A 26,156-nucleotide genomic window follows, 5' to 3' on the forward strand; every position below is an offset into this window, starting at 1 on the left:
CACATGTTATCAACAGATTGTAACCATCATCAAACAGAACAAATAAATGATAGAACCATAACAGACCCATTTTTCTGAGTTTGGCCCACTACTTTTCTTGAAACGAACATATACGTGATTGTGACCATAAAAACCCGAGTATGTACGCGACCACGCTTCATGAAACTCGCGTATAACCACCTTTCTCTGAAAAAATAGGATTTAATAGTAGGATGATTCAGCAACTACTCCTAGCTTTTTTATAAGATATTCAAATGTCTCTCTGGGTAGTGGCTTAGTGAATATATCAGCAACCTATTCTTTGGAGGGAACATACTCCAATTTTACCTTTTGTTCAAGCACTTGTTCACGTAGAAAATGATATCTGATGGGTATGTGCTTGGTCTTGGAATGCATGACTGGATTCTTTGAAATACTGATAGCACTTGTATTATCACATAGAATGGAGATGGGTGGAGTACATGTGATTTGAATGCCTTGCAAGGTTTGCATCATCCAAATTAGTTGTGTGCAGTAAGATGCAGTAGCCACGTATCTTGCTTCAGCTATAGATAATGCAATTGAACTTTGTTTCTTGCTGAACCAAGACACTAACCTGGAACCCATATAGAATGCACCACCGCTAGTGTTTTTTCTGTCATCAAAAATTCCTGCCCAATCTGCATTTGTATATGCATGAAGTGTAAGATCTGTATCTCTAGGATACCATAAACCAAAATTCTGTGTTCCTTGAATATATTTGAAAATCCTTTTGACTGCCTAAAGGTGTGATTCCTTTGGATTTGCTTGGAATCTGCCAACTATTCCTACTGCATGCATGATGTCAGGTCGGGTGCCTGTCAGATAAAGCAGAATGCCAATCATGGATATGTAAGTTGGTTGATGTACTGCTGCTGATTCATCATTTGAGATGAGACTACATCCTATTACCATTGGTGTACATATTGGTTTATAATCTTCCATGCCGTACTTTTTCAAGATCTGTTTCAGATATTTAGTTTGCGAAAGAAAAATACCATCTTTATTTTGTTGAACTTGTAGACCAAGAAAATAGGTAACCTCACCAAGCAAGGAAATTTCAAATTCTTACTACATTACTAAAGAAAAATTCTGACTCATGGATTCTTCATTGCTACCAAATATGATATCATCAACATAGAAAACAATTATGAGCAATTTATCTGTCAATTTTTATATATAGATTGCTATCTACTGATCCCTTTGAAAAACCCTGTTGGTGGAGATGTTTATCAAGATGGTAATACCAGGTCCTTGGAGCTTGTTTTAGACCATAGAGAGCCTTTCAAAGTTTTCATACAAGTTTTGCATCATTTCAAAGAATGAATCCTTTTGGTTGCTCAATATAGACTTCTTCTTCTAAGTCTCCATTAAGAAAGGCAGATTTTACATCCATTTGGTATACTTTGAATTTCAAAAAAATAGAAAGAGCAAGAAACATTCTTATGGCTTCAAGTCTAGCAACATGTGCAAAAGTTTCTTCAAAATCTATACCTTCTTGTTGAGCATATCCTTTACAAATAAGTCTGGCCTTGTTTCTAATAACTTATCCATTTTCGTTCAACTTGTTTTTGAATATCCATTTAATTCCTATGATATTCTTATCATGAGGTCTAGGAACTAATTCCCGGGTATTATTCTTTTCAATTTTCTCAAGTTCTTCATTGATGGCCTTGACCCAACATTCATCTTTGCATGCTTCATTTACATTTTGAGGTTCGGTGGAAGATAGTAATGCTAAATAGTTTCAAGCTTTTGTAATAATTCTTCTTGTCTGCACACCTGCCTCTTTCTCCCCTAAAATTTGAGTCTCTGTATGATTTTTCTGAACATACCTGGATGGATTCTTTTCTTCTACTGTTATCTCTTCTTGTGGTGCTTCATTGGTTTCTTATTCAGAACCAGTGTGATTTGATTTGGGAAAATAATCCTCATCTTCTTCATTGTTATAATCTTCGGTTTTTATCTATTTTGGATTTTTTCATGCTTCATCAACCACAACATCAATACTTTCAATAATTTTCCCGTCTTTTATTATAACATTATATTCTTTACTTCGGGAAGAGTAACCAAGAAGAATACCTTCATCTACTCTGGGTTCAAACTTACCAAGTTTTTCATCAGTCCTTTTGATGTAACATTTGCTTCCAAAAACTTGAAGTATTTTACAATAGGAGTCTTACCATACCAAAGTTCATGTGGAGTTTGAGTGCTGTTCACCTAAACATTTGCTTGGTTGAGAATAGTGATGGCGGCGAATGCAGCTTCACCCCAGAAGGTTGTAGGGGTTCCAAATTTATCTAGCATAGTTCAAGGCATTTGTTGAATAGTTTTGTTCATTCTTTCTACCACTCCATTTTGCTGAGGAGTCCTTGCGGTGGAGAACTACCTTTTTATTCCATGTTGTTCACAAAAGTCAAAGAATTCATCCGAGGTAAATTCCCCTCCTCGATTAGATCTGAGGCATTTGATTTTTCGATCTGATTCATTTTCAACCAAAGCTTTGAAGGCTTTGAACTTCTCAAGTGCTTCATATTTATGCTTTAGAAGACCGATCCAACACATTCTGGAAAAATCATCAATGAACAATATAAAGTATTCTTCTCCACGAGGTGAATTTTTCCTTGATGGTCCACATAAAACAATATGAACAGGTTCAAGAGGCTTACTAGTTGACCCTTCTTTTTCAATGAAGTGAGATTTGATTTACTTATCGAATTGGCATGATTTGCATATTATATTTTCAGGAATGCTAATATCTGGAAGATCACAAACAGCCTAGAATTTGCATGCTTTTCTTATTTGATAAAAACTTAGATGTCCCAGTCTTTTGTGCCATAGCCATTTTTCATCATTTTTGCATAGATAGCACTATTGTTGTCCTCCCTTGAGTATGTAGAAGTTGCTTGGAGTTCTTGTACCTTTGATCACAATTTCTCCTGTATCAAGCTCATGAACAACACATCCGTTTGATCAAAACACCACTTCATTTCCTTGATCACACATTTGACTGACACTCAAGAGGTTATGCTTTAGACCATCAACATACATAACATTCCCAGCTTTAACTTTTTCTTTCAAGAAAACAAAGCCTTTACCTTTTATGACAGCAGGAGTGTCATTTCCAAATGAGACATTCTTTTCCTTTTCTAAGGCATTATATGAGTGTAGTTTTTTTCTGTCACTTGTCATGTGTTTTGAGCATCCACTATTGATGTACTATTGGTTTTCTTGTCCTTTTGCATACAAGGCTATACCACATATTTTTGTTTTTCGGTTCTTTCTTTCTCCATATTTTGGGATTTAATGGAGTTTGCTCCTCTTGAGATGTTTTCCTAAATTTACTCCTGCATTGAGATTCTTCATGGGAAAAGTTGTTATAGATTGAGCATATATTTCATTTTCAAGAAGAGAAAAGTTATTATAGGAACTTTTCTTGATCCCTGTCACATTCCTTTGATTTCATGCTTCTCTAGTCATGATGGTTTTGTAAGCAACACATTGAGCATCTTTGTGTCCAAAATTATGACATGGAAAACATTGACCATTGAAGAAGTTCCTGCGATTATCGAATCTATTGCCCTAGTGATTATAGTTTCTATTCATCCTTGAAGAAAATTGAGTATGATTTACCTAAGGTTGGTTGTGACTTCTGTTCATCCTAGAAGCAAATTGAGCCTGATTTTCCTAGTGATCTTCTTTATGCTTTGCTGACGATTTTCATACTGTTCTGTGTTCTTTGCTGCACCAAGATAGATTTTAGTTGAGGTTGACGTCTTTTGAGATTGAGGTGCTTCTTCATTATATCCAAGACTTATTTTTATCAGAGGAGAACACTGCACTTTGATAATTTCATTTAAGGTTTCTGATCCTTTAGTGAATCTAAGATTGAGAGGTTTTGTTTTCTTAAGATCCTTTCTTAGACCCACAATTTCACATTCTAGTTTTTCATTGTGTTTTTCTCTTTCAGCAAGTTGATATGTCAAGGTATCTATAATCATATTATTATCTTCTAAATAGATTTTGATTTTAGAAATTTCTTCATGAAGCTCATCTTCTTCTAAAGCATCCAAAAATTTATTATCTTCATAAGCCATTAGAAGTCTATAGTCATTACCATTTTCATCTTCATCACTATCTTCATGAGTATAGTAGCTCTTTTTACTTACACTTTGTTTTCTATTCCATTTTGTATATTCCTTCCCTTTATCATGTTTATCTTTATGAGGACATTTGGCAGCATAATGATCGCCTCTACCACAGGCAAAAAATTTGAAAGGTAGTTTACCTCTAAATCTTTCGGAACCCCGTTGAAGCTTCTTAACAAAGTCTATTTCATCTTCTTCTTTTGAAATATGTCTTTATTCATTGAGTTCTTCTTTTCCTTTTGCTAAAGCTTTAAATGCGGCTTCTCTCATATTTGATGGGCCTCATTTTCTCATCTCAAAGGCAGTTAAGATTCTATGAAGTTGTGTCATAGTAATAGTATGTAGATCCTGTTTTTCTTCTATGGCAGATACTTTTGATTCAAATTTAGCAGACAATGATCTTAAAACTTTCTCAACTAAGGTAACTTCCTTTATCTCTTCACCCAAATTTTTCATGCAATTAACAACCTCATCTATATGTAAGAAGTAACTAGCAATTATTTCATCATTATGCATCTTAAGATTTTCATATTGAATTCAGAGAGTTTGCAGTTTAGCATGTTTTACTTGAGAGTCTCCTTCATAACTTAGAATGATTTTGTCCCATATTTCTTTGGCTGATTTGAGCTGCATAACTTTGACAAACTCTGATTGTGACAAACTTCCCAATAATGTATTGAGAGCCTTGGCATTGGTTTCATATTGCCTTTTACCTACCATATCTATAGGAATTGCTGATGGAAATGTATATCCTCCTTCCACGATTTCCCAGACATCTATTCCAAGTGATTGAAGGTAGGTTGTGGTTCTTATATTCCAATAAACAAAATTTCTCCCATCAAAGATTGGTGGTTTGTTGGATCCCCCGCTTTCTTGATTACTCATGATGATGGATCTTCCTTCAAGCGATCAAGCTTCTTTAGAAGGACCTGGTCTCATACCAATTGTTGGAAATAATACTGAGAGGGAGGGTGAATCATAATTAGTAAATCAATAATTTTTCATTTCCATAGGCAGATTTGTATACACTACTTTAGCTAAGTGAACCAGTGTTTACACGTGATTGTTATTAAAGCAATTAATGTATATGCAGAAAACCTTTTGATTTACCCAATCTATCATGTATTGAACTTTAACGAGTATGTCAAATATTAATTAGATAGTGCAATAAAAGTAGAATAAAGCATAAGCATCACACATGAACACCAGGATATAAGGTAAAAACCCAATGTGGGTAAAAACCACCCGATGCTGTCATCTCTGTCTTCTTTTAATAATCAAAAACTTTTGTTTACAATTTTGTACTGGTGTAGACTTATACCAGTACACAGGCTTCTACCTGCAAAAGTTTGCAACCTTCTCTAATTTTCAACTACTACTGGAAGGGAGCTACAACCCCCTAGCTCTTGTACTAGCCAATATGTTTGCTGGTATGTATATGCCGACCTACAGAAGGCTATGACCTTCTCTCTTCCTCCATGGACCACGTTTCATAAATTTTCATACTGGATACTCCTGGAACACAACACCACAATCTGAAGGTCACGTTTCATTCAATTTTCATACTAGACCCATCAATTACATTGAAGCTCAAAATCATTCACCACTACAATACAACTATCAAATACATCTGCATCAACCAGTCACTGAAACTCAAACATCACAACTAAATCAATCAATCACTTTGGCAATCCATCATAACTGTAGCAAATCACAATCAATCAATCTGATCATTCACAATATTGTCACCAGAATACAGTCACCAGAATATCGGAATATAGTCATCAAAACCCAAACCAGAACCCAGAACTCTACAACAGCAAACAGAAGCAACTAAAACATGTTTTATAGGGTATACGCTACTTCCATGTGTACCTGCGTGTATACGCACTTTTCTCAAATCCAAACAATGTATACATCTGCAAATATTTATTAGAACTCTGCAGCTATTCCAGACTTCATTTATACCTAGATCATATCATTTACATAATAATATATGCATCAGTATTTAGATCGAGAATATACATGAACAAAAACACATAATGATAGTTCATTTTATGCCTTAAGATCTCGATCCATCATTAGACCTAATCCATCATCATTCACTAAGGTTCATGCTTGGTTCAGATCCAGTAATGCACCATAACCCAATTGTTATAGACATTTTTGTGCCTTACAGCTATAAGCATGAAATGTACATAAACCAAGGGATCCTAAGTCCCTAAAGGTGTTGTTCCAGCTCCTAAAGAAACAAGGTCAACAAATTACAGCTTCTCCCAGAAGTTCTCCACCAGAAACTGCTCAAAACTAGTCAAAACAAGATCATTTCAAGTGCTCCACTAGCTGGCTGCGTTGCAAAGCACCCAAATACACTGGCTAGGTGCATTGCAACGCACTTGAATGCACTACCAGGGTGCGTTGAGCGTGAAATGACAAGTGGCAGAGTCATTCAACGAGGTGGAGAGACAATGGAAGCTTCCTGAATCTTCTCCAATGACACTTGCCTCACTGAATTCGACCAGTGATGAGTAAGAGGCTCTCAGTCTCTAAGTGGAAGAAAGAACTGACAGAGAGAAGCCACTAATCAACTCATGAGCTGAATCATCCTCTTTGCATACATCTATATATGGATCCCTCACCAAGAGATCCAAAGGCTGGAATTTTGTACATTGCAGAGAATTGTTGTTGGTTTTGTGATAGATATCAGAGTATTGGGTGATTTATGCTTTGTTGGAGGTGAAGAAGGGATTCTATGCTGGGAGGCTGATGCTGGATCAGGAATCATCGGTTGTAACTCCTCCTGGATCTTCTTGTTTTATCAATAAGTTGAGTTTCTCCTACATGCTTGTATATCTGATGTGTGTTATATTTGTATGTTTAGCTTAAATCTGATCCTAAGATTTTTATGAACATAAATCCATGTCTTTGTGTAGTTTCTCTCTTCTGTGAACTTGCAGGAACTTGGTGACGCTGGGCAAGTGAAGGAGCAGATCGGTGGAAGCTGGCAAAGAGAAGATAGATTGGATCGAACAACTAGTGCAAGACACAGGTCGTTTCATCTTAATCATGTTCGTTTATAGTTCTTAAAGGAGAATACAAGAGTAGTTTTCTTGTTTGTTTCTGAGGTCTCTGTCACAACCCAGTGGGATAGGGTTGTTCTGAATAGACACTTTTCCCGAAAACAAAATGGCGACTCCACTGGGGATCGTGTCTAGTTAGTTTATTTGTGTTTCTATTGTTGTTCATCTCATAAACTTAGGAGTAGCGAATCGAACTGCATTTGCCATTTACAAATGCAAAGTAGACATCTGCTACTCTAGTCCATTCACTGGGCCTGTTTATGATCTGAACAATTGACTCACAAATGATCTGATTACCCTTTGTGATAACTCTTAAACCTCTTGTAAATCAACCCTTTGATTGTACACAATTGATTGCTTTTACCTGGCCAAAAACCATAGATTAAACTGCAAATCGTGACCCAGAACCCGGAGACAATTCTCATTTCTGCTTCAGCGCAGGCTCTGTGAAGAGACTCTGCATTTTAGCGCAGTTCCCGAGAGCGCTACCTGCGTTGCAATTCAGTTTCTCTGTGTAGTAGGTGCGTTGAACAGCCTAGCCCTGCCCAGCTGAGGTTCTTTGCTCACTTTTTCCAGTTTTGCCTCTGATTTTTGCAGCCTGTGATCAGTGTGTTTGTCTATTTAAAAGCCCCTTTTCTTTGCCTTGATTCTGCCTCAGTTGTATAAAAGAAACTGTATTTGTTTTTTGTGTGTTTGTTACTTCATTTACAGTTTCCCATTGCAAAAGTAAACTAGTCATACTGTCGCCCTTAGATCTAGATCTGTCGTAAGTGTCGTTTTGATCTTAGGAGAGAGTATATTTGTTGTTGACAGTTGATTACGATTTTACTTTTTCCTTTGGCTTGAATTCGTGAATTTCTAGTGTCGAAACAAGTGTTTATTTCAAAATCATAAAGTGTCGTAATCGTCTCTACCTTTTGATTTCAGAAAGAAGCTTGTTTGTGTTTTTCACTTGAAATCGAATTCAAATTTTTACAACAACTTTCTTTTTAGGCATCAATATTAAGAAAGTGAAAAACAAATACATGCACAAGTGCATTTTCATATTGACAGTTTGTATGGCTTGATTTAGGAAAAGTGCATTTACAGTGTGCTCTTTGCTCTTTGAGAAAAGATTGTGTCTTTCTTTTCCCCTTGTAGCTAGGATTTTCATTGCTGAAAAAGATAAAAGCTTGCTTATCATCTTTAGATTGCATTTTAGGAATTACATCTACATCTCGTGGTGAACCCAAAAGGCAAACTTCATAAGAAAGATCAACCTAAAATAAATTCAATGAACTTAACAACGCTTTGTAACTTAACGCACAACATCTAGAGGTCTAGGCTAGAGACGTATTCCGGCGTCGTAAAGCCTGGTAACTGTTGTCCTCACTGATGGTTGGGTGATTCCTCCACTTTGAGACGATAAGTGACAGTACGGACTTGTGCTCCCACGTACCGTCGAGTATATATTGGAAGACCCCTATAGGCATAAAACCTTTATCCATAGGAAGCCGTGTCGGCCGCCCTACTAATCGCAATGCACCGAACACAACATTTGGGAAGATTGACTACCGTACCCTAAAAAGTATTCTGCGGTTTTGCGATTGGTTTGGCACTCCCTCTACCTAGACCTCCAGAGCAGTCCCTTTCGTTCCTTTTCAGACTCCTTAACAGAAAAGGTCCATCTGAGCACTTGTCACTTCAGGCTCATTAAAAATCGAAGGAGACTAGAGTCATCTTTTGTTTTTTCTCGACTCTTTAAAACTGAAAAAACAAAGTTGTGTCAAAGCGTGTTAAAATTTATTTTAAACGGAATATTCATACCCTTTTCCTGCGTTTATCTTTAGGTTGAGAAAATGGAGCCTACCAACCAAGGAATTCCCCTTGGTGGAAATCCTAGTCCCTTCTCCTCTTGGGGAGATGTTGGTGTGCCCCATATGGCCACATTGTCGCTTCCAGGACTGACAATTGGCTTGCCAGTATGGCTCTTCTCAACCAATGTCGTTCAGAACACCACTATTGCTGAACAATCGAATCAGCAATTAGACGAGTCCAGAGTTACCCACCAACCTTCTACTTCCTCTAATTCTTCTTCTCCTCCTTCCTCTTCGCTTGACGGGACTAGTAAAGCTAAAAGCCAAGTTCCTAAGGAGAAGAAGGAAAAGAAGAAGAAAGAGAAAAAGAAGAAGGAGCCAAAGGCGAATAAGGGAAAACGAGTGTCGTCTAATGAAAATCCACACACAGCACTGACCAGGCCTAAATCGCCATGTGTCATTTTTAGAGGATACCACTTTCACAGAGATTGTCCTTGCATCCCCCGGATACTAAGGGATTGGTCTCCTCGTTTGCACAATCCGGTGTCATCAACCTCTGAAGATCATGTTGAAAGTACACCGTCAACTAGTGAAAGTGAAGCCCCAGGACAAAAAGGGAAAGTTAGATTTCCTTGTAGACTGTGCGAAGGCGACCATGCCCTCCACCGTTGTCCCTTCTTAGACGAGGCTAAAAGAGTTTTGGATGATCGTCCGGTTTCACCGTTACGACTTCCTCCTGGATATAAAAAACTCTTGCCGAGTCTGTCAATAGTTGAGAACCCAGCTGGCCCGCTCAAGTGGTCAGCTGAAGCGTCTATCATTGAGGATAAACCAACTGAATCCATACCAGATGAAAGTCAAAAGGTCGAGGCGGCAGTTGACCCGGTCTTGCCTACAAAGGTTTTATCTTCGAATGATACAGTCACTAAAGAGAATAAGGAGGACACCGTCCAAATTCTCTTCATCAACACAGACTCCAATGAACATGGGGGCAATCCACCCATTCCTTTACCACAGGAAGGAAGTTCGTCAGAGCCATACCCGGCCGTCTACTCAGTCCCACCTCCAAGCAACCTAGTTGTATCCTTCGACTGGAATCAACTAGGCAAACCCCGTTTGCCAGCAAGCATACCATTCTGAATTATCGTTCAAATATATAGAATGGTCATGGCTGGTACCATCATTGATGAGGGGGCTTCTGTGAGTATCCTTTCCTCTATTGCTTGGAAAGCGCTTGGTTCGCCATCGCTGTTGCCTGAAATGAGAAATCTGACAGGCTTTGATAAAGGAACCAGTCGACCTTTAGGGATCCTTCCCGATGTGCCCATAACATTGAGAGGGAAGACAGTTCGCATGAACGTCATGGTCGTTCAAGGACCCTTGGATTATAACCTACTCCTTGGACGAGACTATATTTATTGCATGGGAGCCATCGTCTCCTCACTCTTTAGAGTAATTTGTTTTCCGCACGAAGGAAGAGTGGTCAAGCTCGTGGACCAGCTTTCATTTCCCAGATCACGCATAGCAAATAGTCATATACCGTCCCTAAATGGTCTCTTCACGCAAGAAATGTCTCAAGTCCCAGTCCGTCCTCCCGATGAGCGCGAGTAATCCGGGAGGATATGACTGAAACCCAGGGGGCATGCGTCCTGGTCTGCTTCGGCAGGAAAACTTCGGGTATAGAGTAGGTTTCCGCGGGAGAATGTGACTAGTCCGTACCCCGTCCGTGATTGGAAGAGGGGTTGTTCTAGAATAAAATTCTCTTGTCAAAGTTATGGGAGTTGGTTGATCTCGCCACTCACCTTTGTCTATTTCGGTAGACATCGCCGAGGAAGTGTTTTGTTTGCACTGCGAATAGAGCAATCTTTGGGTAACCTGTAAGAGGTAGGCCTCTCCCGATAGAACAAATGTTTTGTCTGCAAATTGAGGGGTAACCTTGAAACCATATTTTATACCTGGGGGCATGCAAACCTTTTGGCATGCAAGCAAGGGGCGACTATTTATTTTTTAAATTTTTAGGTCCTCCCTTTAAACCCGTAGGCTAACCCTTTAAACTCATAGGATTAGTCGTCACCAAACTTGTATAAATAAAGGATGTGGGGCAAAAATCTAAAAGTTGCCGTTTTTATATGAGACATTCTTATCATATGACTGGATTAATCGAGCAATTTTAGCGCATAGTTCAAGCTCGTTAAAAAATAAACATAAGATCGAGCAAATGTTTCCACCCGTGTTTAAGCTCATTAAAAAATGAACTATCCTCTGGTAAATAACATCGTGAATGAAACATTTTCAGCCATTAAAGCCTTGGTCGTGTTTGCACCGTCACCTCCACTTTTCCATTGGCCGATCGTTCACCTCCATTTGATTGTTTACCCATTTTGAGGAATAGCTGCGAAGAGTGATTTCACTAGCCATCCTTGTGACACTGCCATGATTGGAAAATTCCAAACCTTACCTGGAATCATCTGCTACCCATTTTATCACTTGTTCCTCAAAAGACAAGTCTTCTTTAAGCTCTTTTCATCTGACTCGTAAAATATGAAAAGATTGCCGAGTTTTGGCCTTCCAGCTCGTTAAAGCGACCGGAAGTGCTATCCCTCCTCTAGATTTTAATCTTTTTGGACCTGAGGGATTATTGCACAAAAAGATCGAGCGCTTATTTTGTTCGGCTCATTACAATTATCGAAAATTCATCCCTTCTGTATTATTTTATACTTTTTTGGACTTAAGGGATTAGATGACGAAAAAGGAATTCCGGAGTTATCTTTACGTACCTTTTCAGACTCCCTAAAAAGGAAAAGTACCGAGTTATCTTTTTTGTTAGACTCGTTAAAAAGATTAATAGCGACAAACTTGTCTTTAGACGAGAACGAGTTTCACTATCGCTAGGCTCGTTAAAACATAGCGATGGGTTTGCCCGAAGGGCGAATTATAGAACAAGCATATGTTATCCTCCTCAAGCTTGACAAAAATAAAGAGGTACTGGTCAGAAATGACTGGGGAAAATTTGGGAAGAAAACTCAAAGAAACTTTATTGGTAGCAAGTCGCTATTGAACATGACACTTCCACTCCGTGCCCGAGTCGGGTTGGGTTGTTTCATTCACCAGTCACATCACCATGGTCACGCCATACCATCCACATTTGGGGTAAATGCTACCGATCCATCACATAAGTGTCACCGACATGTTCAAGAGAAGTCATCCAGAGAAGTCACTCGTGTCCCATCCACTACCATACATTATACTTCACTCCTTCATGACCGCCACCCTGAACCGTATATCACCAGATCCTTTTCACCTCCATCAAAATCATTTGCTCCGTTCCATGTCATTGATGTGGGATTCATTAAGGCCCTCCTTTGACGGATCGCTTCTTGTCGACATCAGCTCATTATCCAAGAAGTGGATCTAGGAACACCCCTTCAGTACTTTGAAGCTTGCATGCCTCAATGGCAAGTTTCTCACTTCCGGCGACATGTATACATCAATGACCTTCGACCGAAAGATTTTGCGTGGTGTTCGACGCCAAGTCCTTTATTCACACCACGTGAATTGTACTGTAGTACCTTGAGGGTCATTATCATTATTGGTGATTCCTCTCGCGCTTGTTAACAGTTTACATCATTGACTGGTAATCAAGCGATGTCTTCCATGTTCGACTTCAAAACATTTCTCACATGGATCGACTTGTACTTAGAGTGAAGATCGGACGAGATTGAAGACCCCGGATCTAGTTTCATCCATCCGGGCTGCGATATATATTCAGGAAAAATAAAGACATTGAAATGTACATCATTGCAGCACAGATAATCATCCTACCAAAAGGGATGATGACTTCATCAGAATCATCAGTCTACCATCAGACAATTGTCTGTCCTATGTACATGAAAATCAATTTATAAAGTTGAGCATGTGAATGCCCGCCTCAGCTAGATCATGAAAACAGTATGAAGATAATGTATTGTATTGTATCTTATTACAGGTCTCCTCCCCAGCCGCAAAAGAACTTCGGATCCTCCTAATAAAGCATTTCACCCGATAAACAGCCTCATACTTTAGGGGGCAACTGTTATAGACATTTTTGTGCCTTACAGCTATAAGCATGAAATGTCCATAAACCAAGGGATCCTAAGTCCCTAAAGGTGTTGTTCTAGCTCCTAAAGAAACAAGGTCAAAAAATTACAGCTTCTCCCAGAAGTTCTCCACCAGAAACTGCTCAAAACTAGTCAAAACAGGATCATTTCAAGTGCTCCACTAGCTGGCTGCATTGCAAAGCACCCAAATACACTAGCTAGGTGTGTTGCAATGTACTTGAATGCACTACCAGGGTGAATTGAGCAAGAAATGACAAGTGGCAGAGTCATTCAACGAGGTGGAGAGACAATGGAAGCTTCCAGAATCTTTTCCAATGACACTTGCCTCACTAAATTTGACCAGTGATGAGTAAGAGGCTCTCAGTCTCCAAGTGGAAGCAAGAACTGACAGAGAGAAGCCACTAATCAACTCATGAGCTGACTCATCCTCTTTGCATACATCTATATATGGATCCCTCACCAAGAGATCCAGAGGCTGGAATTTTGTACATTGTAGAGAATTGCTGTTGGTTTTGTGATAGATATCAGAGTATTGGGTGATTTATGCTTTGTTGGAGGTGAAGAAGGGATTCTATGCTGGGAGGCTAGTGTTGGATTAGGAATCATCGGTTGTAACTCCTCCTGGATCTTCTTGTTTTATCAATAAAACTACTTGAGTTTCTCCTACATGCTTGTATATCTGATGTGTGTTATATTTGTATGTTTAGCTTAAATCTGATCCTAAGCTTTTTATGAACATAAATCCATGTCTTTGTGTAGTTTCTCTCTTCTGTGAACTTGCAGGAACTTGGTGACGCTGGGCAAGTGAGGGAGCAGATCGGTGGAAGTTGGCAAAGAGAAGATAGATTGGATCGAACAACTAGCGCAAGACACAGGTTGGTTCATCTTAATCATCTTCGTTTATAGTTCTTAAAGGAGAATACAAGAGTAGTTTTCCTTGTTTGTTTCTGAGGTCTCTGTCACAACCCAGTGGGATAGGGTCGTTCTGAATAGACACTTTTCCCGAAAACACCAATAATCGGCATACTAGGTCTCATCCTTCATCACATATTCGATACTTGCACACCCTAGCCTAATGATCTTCTCCTCCTTATACAATTTTAGTCCTTTCTTAATACCATGGACCAAAACCACTTAGGACCAATACCTTGGACCAAATACCTTGGACCAATACCATGGATCAAAATACCATGGACCAAATACCATGAACCAAAACTTAGTTTTCCAAGATATACGTGCTTTTCCTTCTATGAAAGTGCATGTGTACGTATAAGCTACTTGTATACAGTGAACCTGCGTGTATACCCAGCTTGGTCAAAGTGAACCTGCATATACCTCTTTCTTCATTCTTTGTAGTATGATCTATACTTCTTTGTGTTGTTAACCTGTTGTACTGTGATCTGTCATCTGAGTGAGTTGCCATCAAGGACAACACCTGTATCATAATGCCAACATATGGATGGAAGGCCAAACATCCAACACAAATTGTCCTTAGAAAAGCAAGTAGACTTCTCTCCTCTCCATCATTATTCTCTCTCTCTTCTATCTCTTATTATTTGTATTTGGATATCATTGTCTCTAGGTTCTGTGATATTTATCTTGGTGTGGCTAACCTTTTAGGTTTTGTGGAATAAAAATCAATTTTGATCTACTCGCTTTTGTTTGCTTGATTAAATGTTACATTATGTAAATTATTAAGAGTTTTCAACTATTTGTCTGGGAAATTGACCAATTAGATACACTTTCTTCTTGCATTATTTTTCCATATAAAAGTTTGACTCGCAAAAAAACATTCCACACTTTAAAATTACAAATTTTCATATAATTGTTTGGCCACAGAATTGCTCGTAAAGCATTTATCTTGTTGTTTTTTCAGTGTTTTATTTCAATTTTACAGGTTCAAAAAGTAGGAACAAACATTAGGGATGCCCCTTGATGTTGGCAAGCATTGGCCCAAATGGAGAGGAGGAATTGCTAGTGACATATAGGGTAGATTTTCCTACATGTTTGCTGATGTTTGCAACTAATTTTCAGTTGATATCAACTCTAAGGGTGTAAAAATGAGTGCTAACAAGAAGTCTATTTTAAACCTCAATTTTTCTTTATTGAAGTTACATATAAACTCCAACATCCACATACAAAATTAAAATAATGGAATTAAAATTTGATTTAGAACATGTTGACATTATTAATGCAACCAGAAGAAAAGAAAGGTTGTGATGGAGGCAAAAATTTCATACATAAACACTATTCTACAACATAATAAATACTTTAGTAATTTAGATGGACTCTAGTTCAATAAGTCAATAATTTAGACTTATTGGCATATAATATGGAAAAATCTAGCAGTTATCAATTGATTTATAATATTAATATAATGTACACACAATCTATGAATATAATTTAAAATGATTCATTCCTCGTTTAATACAAAATTTGAGGAGATGCAAATAAAAATAAAAGTAGGCAATGGTGGCTTCCTTGATTAGAGAAAATGAGTTGTTTTTATGGTCCACTCTAAGGGTCAATTCCCCTAGAGGCCCAAGTGACATTTCCTCCCCTCATTGGATGGTACAGTTGCATAAGGGATTTTCTTATTGTGGATGTGATTAAAAGCAAGTCATGGCTAGCGACTAGTAGAATACATATCCCCAGTCATGGTTGCTTAAGAAAAGGGGTGATTTTGTAGCTTGTGAGACACATCTACCACATTCTAACATTTAAAATTGAATACTTATCTCTTATTGGTGTTCATTTAAACCATTTCAATCAAACGAAAATAAATTTATTCGTTGTTATTGAAGGCACTGTGTCAATGATTGCAAGCTAACATCATTGCACACATGGTAAGTTAGAACTATGTATTTGCAAAAAAACGTACAGAACAAGGTATTGTAATTATTTATAAGAGTGATAAAACTTTGGAACTACATGATCGTTTTGTAACACTAGGATTGTATAATTGGAGTATTATCAAATTTATGAGAACACCAATTTTTCACCATCATTTAAATTGAACATAATATAATTAATGCAATATACATCCTACATTACCTATTATGCATGATTTGTGCCTTTGACTTAAGATTTGAATATACTTAGACCAATTTTTAAGGTGGACTACTCTAGTCATGGATTTAGTCGAACTTTGAATCCTCAAGGAATCAGACATGGAACTCTATATGAATTATGTTACTATTTGCATAACTATCAAGCCACTCATGGGATGCCTTTAAGTTATATTTTATAATGAGAGGGAAGTAAATTTGGTTATTCACTTAACGTGGCATTTCTATCAATGGAGTAAGATTACAGGGTGACTCCATAGACGTCACACTACTCACGTCACTATTGTTCTAGCATCAGAATTTTCATTGTCTTGAGTTATTGTTAAAATTTATAACATTAGGGATTCATAAATGGAATCATCCTTGATATTTGATAGTCATCCATGCCTATAGGATATATATTATGGTCATCCCTTCATGAGGATTTATTTTGTTTTGTCATTTTAAGGTTCATCATAAACCACATGGTGGCTTTTGGTAGAGAACACCCTCATAAAAAATCCATACTAATACATGTTGTGAAAGGTAACTAGATGCAATTAAATGATGCATGTAGATATGTAGGTCCCCGTAAATTGGGATATCCATAAAGAATGAAAATGTAACATCTCCTGTTTGATTCTCTATGTAAATAAAATAAAGACCAAGGTCATGGGACATGTATTCCAAGCTGAATGTTGGGTGAAACATAGTGATGGGTATCACTGGTGAATAATTAATGGCTATGGAAATCTGCAAAGGCATTGACAAAGGAAAAGTGACATTAATTGGAATTTTATTTATGAAAACAAAATAAAATAAGGGAAAAGGAAGGTGAAAAGACACATACTTGCATGAGAGGGAAATTGAAGGAAAAATAGATGAAAATGAAGATAAAAACGCTTTTGAGGATCAATTTCTAAACTTTTGTTAGTTCATTTTTGGATCTCTCTTCTATTCTTTCATACTCTTGCACACTTAGAGTATTCTTGGAGAAACTTGGCATACATTGGATTTGGAAAAAGAAGACAAAGGAAAGAAGGAAAGCACAAGGGAACAGGTGGATCAAGAAGTACAGATGGATTGCTTTGCAGGTAGCAGGTTGCATGCATGATTTCCTTGTTGATTTATGGATGCATGGCATATGCATGTGGTTTTTTAGTTATGTGTTGTCATTGGCATGTGGGATTTCCTAGATTGACAATGGTTTTAGCCTTGCCTTGCCATTTCCTAGATAACCATGGTGTTGTGAGTTTTTCCATTTGATTATTTTTTTATTGGTGCTCATAATTCCTTATGGCTATTGGTTGGAACAAATTCTCTAGAAGCCCTAGAACAAATTGGGTTAAGTTATTAGTCACGGAGCCTAGGTTGGGACAAGCACTCTAGATCCCTTGGTGGGTTGATTTACTAGTCCTTATAGTCAGGTCATACAAACATTATGGAGCACTGGAAGGTTGTGGGTTGAGTTACTAGTTCCTTGAGCCTTAGAAAATTTGGGTAGAGACCAATATGGTTAGTGTTAGTGATGTATGACTATGAGGTGTAATCATTTTCTGAGGGTTGAGGTGGTTGGCCTCTGGAAGCCCTACTTCAGTTTTGTTATGTTTATTCCATGAGATCCCACATTCATGCTTGGAATATGGCATGGGGGTGATTAAATGAAAGAGAGATTTGGTTCAGCCCAATCTATGGTTGAGTGGTACGTGGAAGTCCTTGACTTGGTTGGTATTTTCATATGTTAATAAGTGTTATTACCCTACTTTTATCCATGTATATTTGTAGTGATTATATTGGTGTTATTATGGTTGGGTTTCCATGGTTTATATGTTGGTTATTTTCTAGTTATATGATGTTTATATGATGTGTATCATCTATGGCTCTTGTCATGAATTAGTTAACTATTGATCGATTCATGAATATATGGACTCTAAGTGTTGTTGCAACTATGTGGAGAGGGCATAGGGCCTTCTCAGTGATTCTCAGTTGAATCCCAAACTTTTATGATCAAATATGCATTCACAACCTATAACTTACATGTTTTCCATTTTTTTGACAAAATTTATGTTATGTTCTAGGAAGTCTAGGTCAAGTATTGCCTTCAAGTTTGTATGTTAGATTTGTTTTCATGTCATTAATGATTCTAAGAAGTCTTAGGCAGTTCTAGGCAGTACTATGGAAGCTGACCTAGAATCATGGTTCATATATCGGGACCACACGCTCTAAATAACACATTTTGGGTAACAATCGCACTCAAGCAGTGTTCTGTGTGTGGTTAGAGGCCTTCAACTTCATCCTAGTAGGCTTATGCATGTGTTTGGGGGTTAAGTTGTGTGAAAAGGAGCCCCAGGTTAGGGTTTGGTCACCTGGGGTGATTCTTTGGCCCCCGAGTGTCCTTGTAGCCATGAGGAATGTTGTGAGCTTTCAGTTGGTGGTCATTTCTAAGCCCCACTTCCTTAATTGGAGCTAGGAGGTCGAGTCATGTCATAGTAACTCTTGTCTCATGTTTACCCTAAAAACCCAGTGAAATTGGGTAAATGTGGGAGAGGTGGTTATAGGGTGGTATCAATGCATGGTTCACACTTGGATTAGATGGACAAAATTTGTTTTTCATTCATGCATGTTTGTTGTCTATGTGTTTGTTATGCATGCATTGTGATGGCCACAACTGTGGTCTTGTGTTGTCATGATGCTGGTATGATGATGGTAAACTGGGATGACTGATATGTTGATTTCATTACATATACATATGATGTGTTTGTTGGCTTATGGGAGCCTGACCCAAGTTCGGAGTTATGTAGCCAAAAAAATCCCTACATTTCTGGCGCTTTCGGCATCAGCCTGTGGAGCGCAAACTGAAGTTTCACTAGAAGTAGTATGGGGGGATGCTAGAACCAAGTTTCCGCACCCTTGAGATGTCTGTGGTGTCTATTTAGTCCAACTATGCCTACCTTCACACAGGTCACTTCACATATTATTCTAATCTTCAATACCTTTGCGATATGTTATAATCGTCTTTCACGTAGCCCTAACCAAGGGTTGAGATGCTTTCATGCTACTATGGTAGTGACCTACGCTGTTTCCCCAAACTACACCACATATCTTACTTATCTTCTTAACATATCTTAGTTAAGTTCGTGCAAACATATATTCTATCTTTCATTCACTTAATCGACACAATTATATACATTCACGCATCATATAAACAATAGAAGTGAAATTCATACCCAATATATTCAATACATAAAACAGGAAATAGGTACGTAGAAATGATATGAAACTTCTCTTTATTATTACTTCCAATTGTCACAGAGTTGACTCGCCCCATGCACTCAGTTGTATGGGTCTGTGCACTGAGCTGCGGACTACTAGGCCTCTGCGCACTCAGCTGTAGAGCCTTCTCCTACTCTACGACCCAAAACTACAATTTACACTTGAGATCTATCTCGCATACATCATATGTCCATATTCCACTATGCTATCAAACTACTTAGAACCTTGCTTTATTTATACAACCCCATGGTCTGTGGACCATGGGTAGATCTCTACAGCCGACTTTATAATAACAAAATTAAGGGCGGACAACCCTATGACTCTTTTACAAGCTACGCACTCCGCGCCCACAAAATTCAGAGTCTTTTCATCGGAATTACAAATTTTGACCAAAATCTAGGCTCTAAGCCCCAAAAATTCACTTGGGGGATCCCACGCCCAATAGGCCCCCAACACAAACATCATGACTCGCCCTCGAGTAACTCTATTGGTGTGGAGATCTTTGCATGCAGACCACCCAATTCTTCCTGGATCGTTGTAAGATCAGCAATGCACTGAGCATTTGGCTGTTGTACCTCCTCTACGCATTGTTCAGAGACCGCTGTGGCTGAACTGCTGCCCTGAACCTTTTCCTGTGTTGCTTGCAGCTGCACGAGCTTTGCTTCAATGGAGGCTGTAATGATATATGCCTCATAAATCCACGGTTGTAGGTGCGCCTTCAAAACTGCTTCCTTATGCTAAGCAACATCCACCTGCTCCTTGAGCGTTTTCGCCTACTACATCCTCGCGAGCCTCTATGTAAGGGAAACCATCTACGCGGTCCCTTTTACTTCGTCATATCTTTGTTGTAGCTTTTGTGCCTCTGTCTCTAGGAACTGGATGTTCAGGTCCTCCTGCATGGTGGTGAGAACCTCGAATGGCTACTTGAATAGCTTTGTGCAGTCTATCACTGCACTGTTAACCTTCCCTATTGCGATATGGCGTGTTGTTCCTTAACCTCCACTGGAGCTTAAGTCTGCACCTTCAATTGCAGTTCAGCTATCTAAAGGTTCAGCTTCAATTGAACCCTGGCCATTTATTCCTTTTCCTCCCACACCCCTGCTGCTAATTTCCGAATGCGCGTCTCCACTGGTTCTTTTGCTTGGATGGCCAACTCCGAGACCATTTGGCAGGCTTCCTCCACCACCTGCATAATTTGTCTATTTTGTGCCACTACCTTGTCGCGCTACAATCTTAATTGTTCAATGTTGATGCATTGCTCGCCAATTACCTGGAGTGCACAACCCTCCCTCACTCATAGTTCTACAGTGATTCCATCTAGAAAAACATAGAGTGTCTCCCGAGGAAGCGCAGCCACACTTAACCCAATTCCCTTCAACCCGCTGACCATAAGCTTGTTGGCCTCATTTTCTATAACGAGTGCTCCATCTGGTAGCACTATGGTGTTGGTCATTTGAGCGCGCAACATTTCCTTGGCTGCGGACATGCCTACTGTGAGGCTGGTTGACACAATGGCAGCCTGTGGAGTTCGCACCTGCAACTCCTGCATCTATGCCAGGAGAGCCGCCAACACCATCTGGTGTTCCTCCTCAAACGGCTAGAGGGCCTTTGCAGTGACGTCCCTCATCGTTTCGCCAATATCGTGCAGATCCCCCTCAGTGCGGGTTATCGAGTTGAACGAAGTCTTTGAAGCTTTTGATTTCTTTCGCGGGCCTACCTGCTCTCTTGGGCACAGACGTTTTAGCTAGGTGGATGCTATTTGTGGGTCCATGCCACCTTATTCTGTATCAGTATCTGGCTCCGGTGAAGGCAACTTCTATCCTTCGCACTCTTCTTCTACTACCTTTTGTTGTTCTTTTGCCAACTTCACAACGTTGCGTGCCGCCTAGGCCTTAGCTGTTGCTGCTTCATTTCTGTGCTTTTCTACCAACTACACCATCTACATTTTCCCCTCTTCCTTTTTCCACTGTGCGGCAAACTTCTCTGCTTCCATCGTGGAGATGGCCGGAATGTACCACTTTGGTGGCCATGACTCAAGGACCATGAAGATGACATCGTATGTCACCAGATAGGGTGGCTCGTGCCACATCTTTGCGGGGTCCTTTCGTGCCTTGATGTAAATGTGGTGGAAATCTGCCTTGAACTCCGAGAAGCTCTACAGACTGTTGTAGACCATGGAAGATAACCACAGCTTGTGAATAATCCCCATTTTGATGTTCATCTCCATGAACACCCATAAGATTTTGTTGTCCCTTGTCCTTTTTGCATCCCTGGTTGCCCATAGCGAAGTGTACTTCGTTGCCTCTGAAAGTTCTTGCACGATTGTTAAGAACTGGTTATCTTCAGGCAATTCCCATGCCACCGGTACTATGGAAAAAAAAGCCATGCATAGTGAAAATTTTTTCCCTACTCCTGTGCCTCGCGGCAGTTCTCAAGGAATGCTCTGCATAATTAGTTTGGCCATTTGAGTTGGACCACTTCTACACATTAAGCTTCTAGTGCAACCACCGGCGCAGGCACCTCATCTGGGCGACACTTCCACATAACCTTTCCTGCCAATATCTGTGTCGTGACTTTAACTACAGGGTTGTTGATGTTAGAAATGGCATACCCTCTCTTCTTCTTCTCTAGTTTAAAATTCTTCTTCATGGCCTCCACGATGGCGAAATCATCACTCTTTCCCTCCGAGATGTTCGTTGGGTCCTCCCCTTTGCAAGGGAGTCGGGTAATTCTATGAATCAAATAGTCTGTGATGGGGATGGCCTCCTCTAGCCACAAGCACCCATCATGCACCAAGCAAAGCAGATTCCCGATGACAAAAATGGTCACTGGGGCGTGATGGTAATGCGGCACCCAGAGCAAGTTTAAAAATCCTACCTTCTCCACACCTCTCATCCATTTACGCGGCTCCAACTCTATGATTCTAGTTGGCACATATTTCTTCTAGCGCATTAGCTACACGGTTTCCAAATGTGGGAACTTCTCATGGTCTGCGAGATCCCAGTCTTCAAATTTTAGTACGGGCACTTGCCCCAAGTGCGCTCCTTCAAAAATAATGTCATCAGGGAGTAGCAGAGTCTACAGAGAGCTCTTGCTCTCATCTATATCTTTGGGCACCTTTTCTTTACCCTTCCGTAGAGGAACATATGTGGGTAGCCTGGTAAGAGAGTCTGCACCCTAGGTTTCAACCTCCATTTCTACATCCTCCTCCTCAACTAGGATTTCTTCAAATTCTTCCTTCTCATCAGCCTCCAAATTGATAGCCTTCCATTTTTCTTCCATGGTAAGCTTAGTCCTTAACAGATTCCTAGGGGATACGTGCACCAGTACCATGACCTGCTTGTCTTTCTTGGGTCTTGGGGTGTGTGCAAATTTAGGGATTTTTGTGACTATCCCAGCACTTTCTTGGGCTTCCACTTCCATAATGGCCTACACGGCTTCCTTGGTGGTCATTACTCTGGTATCCATGGCTTCTTCTGGTGCTGCCATAGTGCGATTCCACAAGTCTCTCAATGTTTCGGGTAATTTCTCAAGCAATGAATTCACCTTCAAAAGATCGAACAAGTCTGGGTTCATGAATGTCTGGGCACGCAACAGCTCAGTTCTCAAATTTCCAAGTGTTTTTTGCTCGATAGGCCTTTGTAATTTATAGCACCTTTTGAATTTGAATTCAACCACCCCACCCCCCCCCACATTCGGTCCATTGATGCTCGATTGGTAGCAAATTTTCAAGAATCTAGCCCATAAAGTTCACCTTAAATGCCTCCTGCCCACTCCATTTGGTCTCAAACCAAGAATCACGTCATGAATAGTGGCTATAACGGTCACTTTTTAGCCGACCTGCGCAGTAGCGAAGCTACCCTCGCACTATCGCGAACCCTGTGACACTTCACTACTGCGTGTTATCCTGACATCACACAGCTCCCAGGTAGAGTAGTTTATAGTCCCACACCTCCTTTCAGCTTCTTGGAGTGCTAAGACTGTGCTTCCATTGGCTAGCCAGATGGCTAGGCCACCTCTGTATGGTTTCAAATGGCTACCATTTACTTTTCTGGGGAAGAGTTCTCCATTTAACTTTACCAACTGCACCGCGCCACCATCTCTGATCTCCTTAATAACATATGGTCCCAGCTAATGCATTCTGAGCTTCCCTGGGAATTTATCAAACTTACTATCATATAAAAACACCAAATCATTCACCTTAAAGGTGCATGTCGATCGTGCCATGCCTTTTTGCATTGCTTTTGTACCTGCTGGTGAAATCTAGCCAAAAATCATTCTTCTTTGAGCTCCTCCAACTGTGTGAGCCTTTCCTCCAAGGCTCTGTGGTCCGTCATACCTGGGAGCACTGCTATGTGTAGACTAGGCACAATGTATTCCATAGGAATTATGACTTCCACTCCATAGACAAGCCTAAAAGGTGTCTGTCCCATCAATTTCTTGCATGTCGTCCTATAAGCCCATAATACTGCAGGTATGTGCAGGTCCCAATCACTTGGTTGCACTTTGCATACCTTTTTCAGCGCGTTGCTTACCTTGGTGGAAGCTTCAGTGTGTAGAACCTTCTGCGCGATTATTCTTCCTGCGTAATGTCTTCCCAACGTTAAGAGCCATTTGCACATTTGTCCCCCAAACAAATGTTTATTGACCATGCATTTCGGCGCAGAGTACATGTGCATCCACATAGGTTGTTTTCCATATACCTGCCACCACCTAGCCAGATGCATGCACAGATCATCCCATCTACTGTACTTTTCTGTCAGTCACACACAAGGCTTCCCAAATCATGTGCGCATCCTTCTCCTACATTCACGCTAGTCGTCAAAGCTTCCTTTATGCGTACCCCACCATCTCGTGGGCATAGCATGCAGTACCCAGTCCAAGGCCTCGAAGCATTACTTTTCTGGCACTTCCCTTTCAAATTTATCCAAGAAGGTATCTACCTCACTTAAACCATCATAAGTAGGTAGATCTCTTACTTTTGTCGATACACAGCGCAGTGACCTTGTCATCATATTACAATTCAGCATAGTTACTTCGTGTAACCAATTCTACCATCGCTCTATCTCCTCATCAGAATCTGAAGAACAAGAGCTCTTGCACTCCCATGAAACCTGCCCATCTGCAATGGGATTCACTTAGTCTTGCTCTCACGCTGTTATCTTGTAGATGCAGTCGAAATCATCATCACTTTCATAGTCACGCATCGACTCTGTATAGCGCGATCCTTCAACAGGGTCTAAGGGTATAATTACACGTAGTGATTTCTTCTCAAAAATCATCTTGTGCTTCTTCAGATTAATCACCCCGTTCATGTCAGTGGCCTAATCAATTCCTAAGAGTGCAGGGTAGGGATTGTTGTCATCAACAATATCTATCACTTCAAAGTTTTCCAGTGCACTCGCTCCCTCAATATCCATAGTTATTCCCTATAATCACCCCATGGGCATAATTTTCTATTGGTTGGCCATTCACAACTGAATTGAAGACCACTGTAGTGTAGGTCGCCCCATTCGTTCCTATGTCTGCTTCGGCAGAACATTTTCATCTGATCCTAAATCCAGGATGACTTGATCCATCTCATATTCTCTGTTCTACACAGTTAGCCTCATTTCTCTTCTCTTCCTTGTCATATGGTTTCCGATCTTCCGGACTACGTGCAGTTCCCTTGGCGTGGTCCCAGTGCATCTTTTAATGAGTTCTTGTAATCCTTTTATAGCCTTACTGTCTCACAGTAACTTCATACATGTTTCTAGGAACGTTGTGAGCATAGATGGGTACATCTTCGGCTCTGGTTTATCTTTTCTTCCTGAAGTGGAGGCATCATGGAAGCTCTTCTTAGCTTCCATGAAGGTTTCTCGAGTGCACTCCAAATCAAACACCGCTTCTTTCATCGGAGCTTTGTGAACCCAAGTACTATCTTTTGGTTGTTTTCCTTTATCATCTCCCATCATGATTCCATTTCAGAGCACAATGTTCACATTCGAATCTTCTTCGTGCAGCTCACACTTCATCATCTGCAGGTTTTAAGCCGGGGGAGGTGGTAGCACTCCTTTGTCACGCATCCTAGCTATCATCGTAGGACAATCTTCTGTCTCATGATCAAACAAGGTGCAATACAAATGCGATGCGCATGTTGGATTCATGCAATCATGGGCATAATGTCCTGGTCCTCCACAATTGTAGCATATCAACTGTCTGCGACCTCTTCTAGGTCCTCCTCCACCTCGAACTCATCCACGCCCATCCTATTCCTGCAATTCCTGCATTCTGGTCAAGGGGTAGCTTTTCGGCCTGAACTTTATATGTGGGAGTTCTATCCATCATCAACTCATAGCTTCTAGAAGTGCACTCATCGTGTCCCACCAACCTACAAAAGTTGTAGAAAAACTGTTGTGAATTTTACGTATACTTCTGTAACAAGTGACAGTTGTCCATTGCATGTTTTACATCTATTTGACAAATCGTGCACCACAATGCAAGCACCGTGCTAGGTCTTGCTTGTGCTTCCAGCCTTAAATGCATTGGTCCTCCTCTTGTGAGGTAATTTGTAAAAATCGGGTAGTGGTCCTTATCATGACCCTGGCCCTTTCATTTTACGCACCATACCTCTTCACGCACTTCTGGTTGAGTTGTCCTATCTTGTTTCAAACTCTGCATCTCAAGGCATAAATTCTTTAGCTACGCGTGGATCTAC

This window comes from Pinus tabuliformis, chromosome 8 (assembly GCF_031772625.1).
Source record: "Pinus tabuliformis cultivar Carrire ecotype Pingquan chromosome 8, CPIR1, whole genome shotgun sequence".
Lineage (NCBI taxonomy): Eukaryota > Viridiplantae > Streptophyta > Pinopsida > Pinales > Pinaceae > Pinus > Pinus tabuliformis.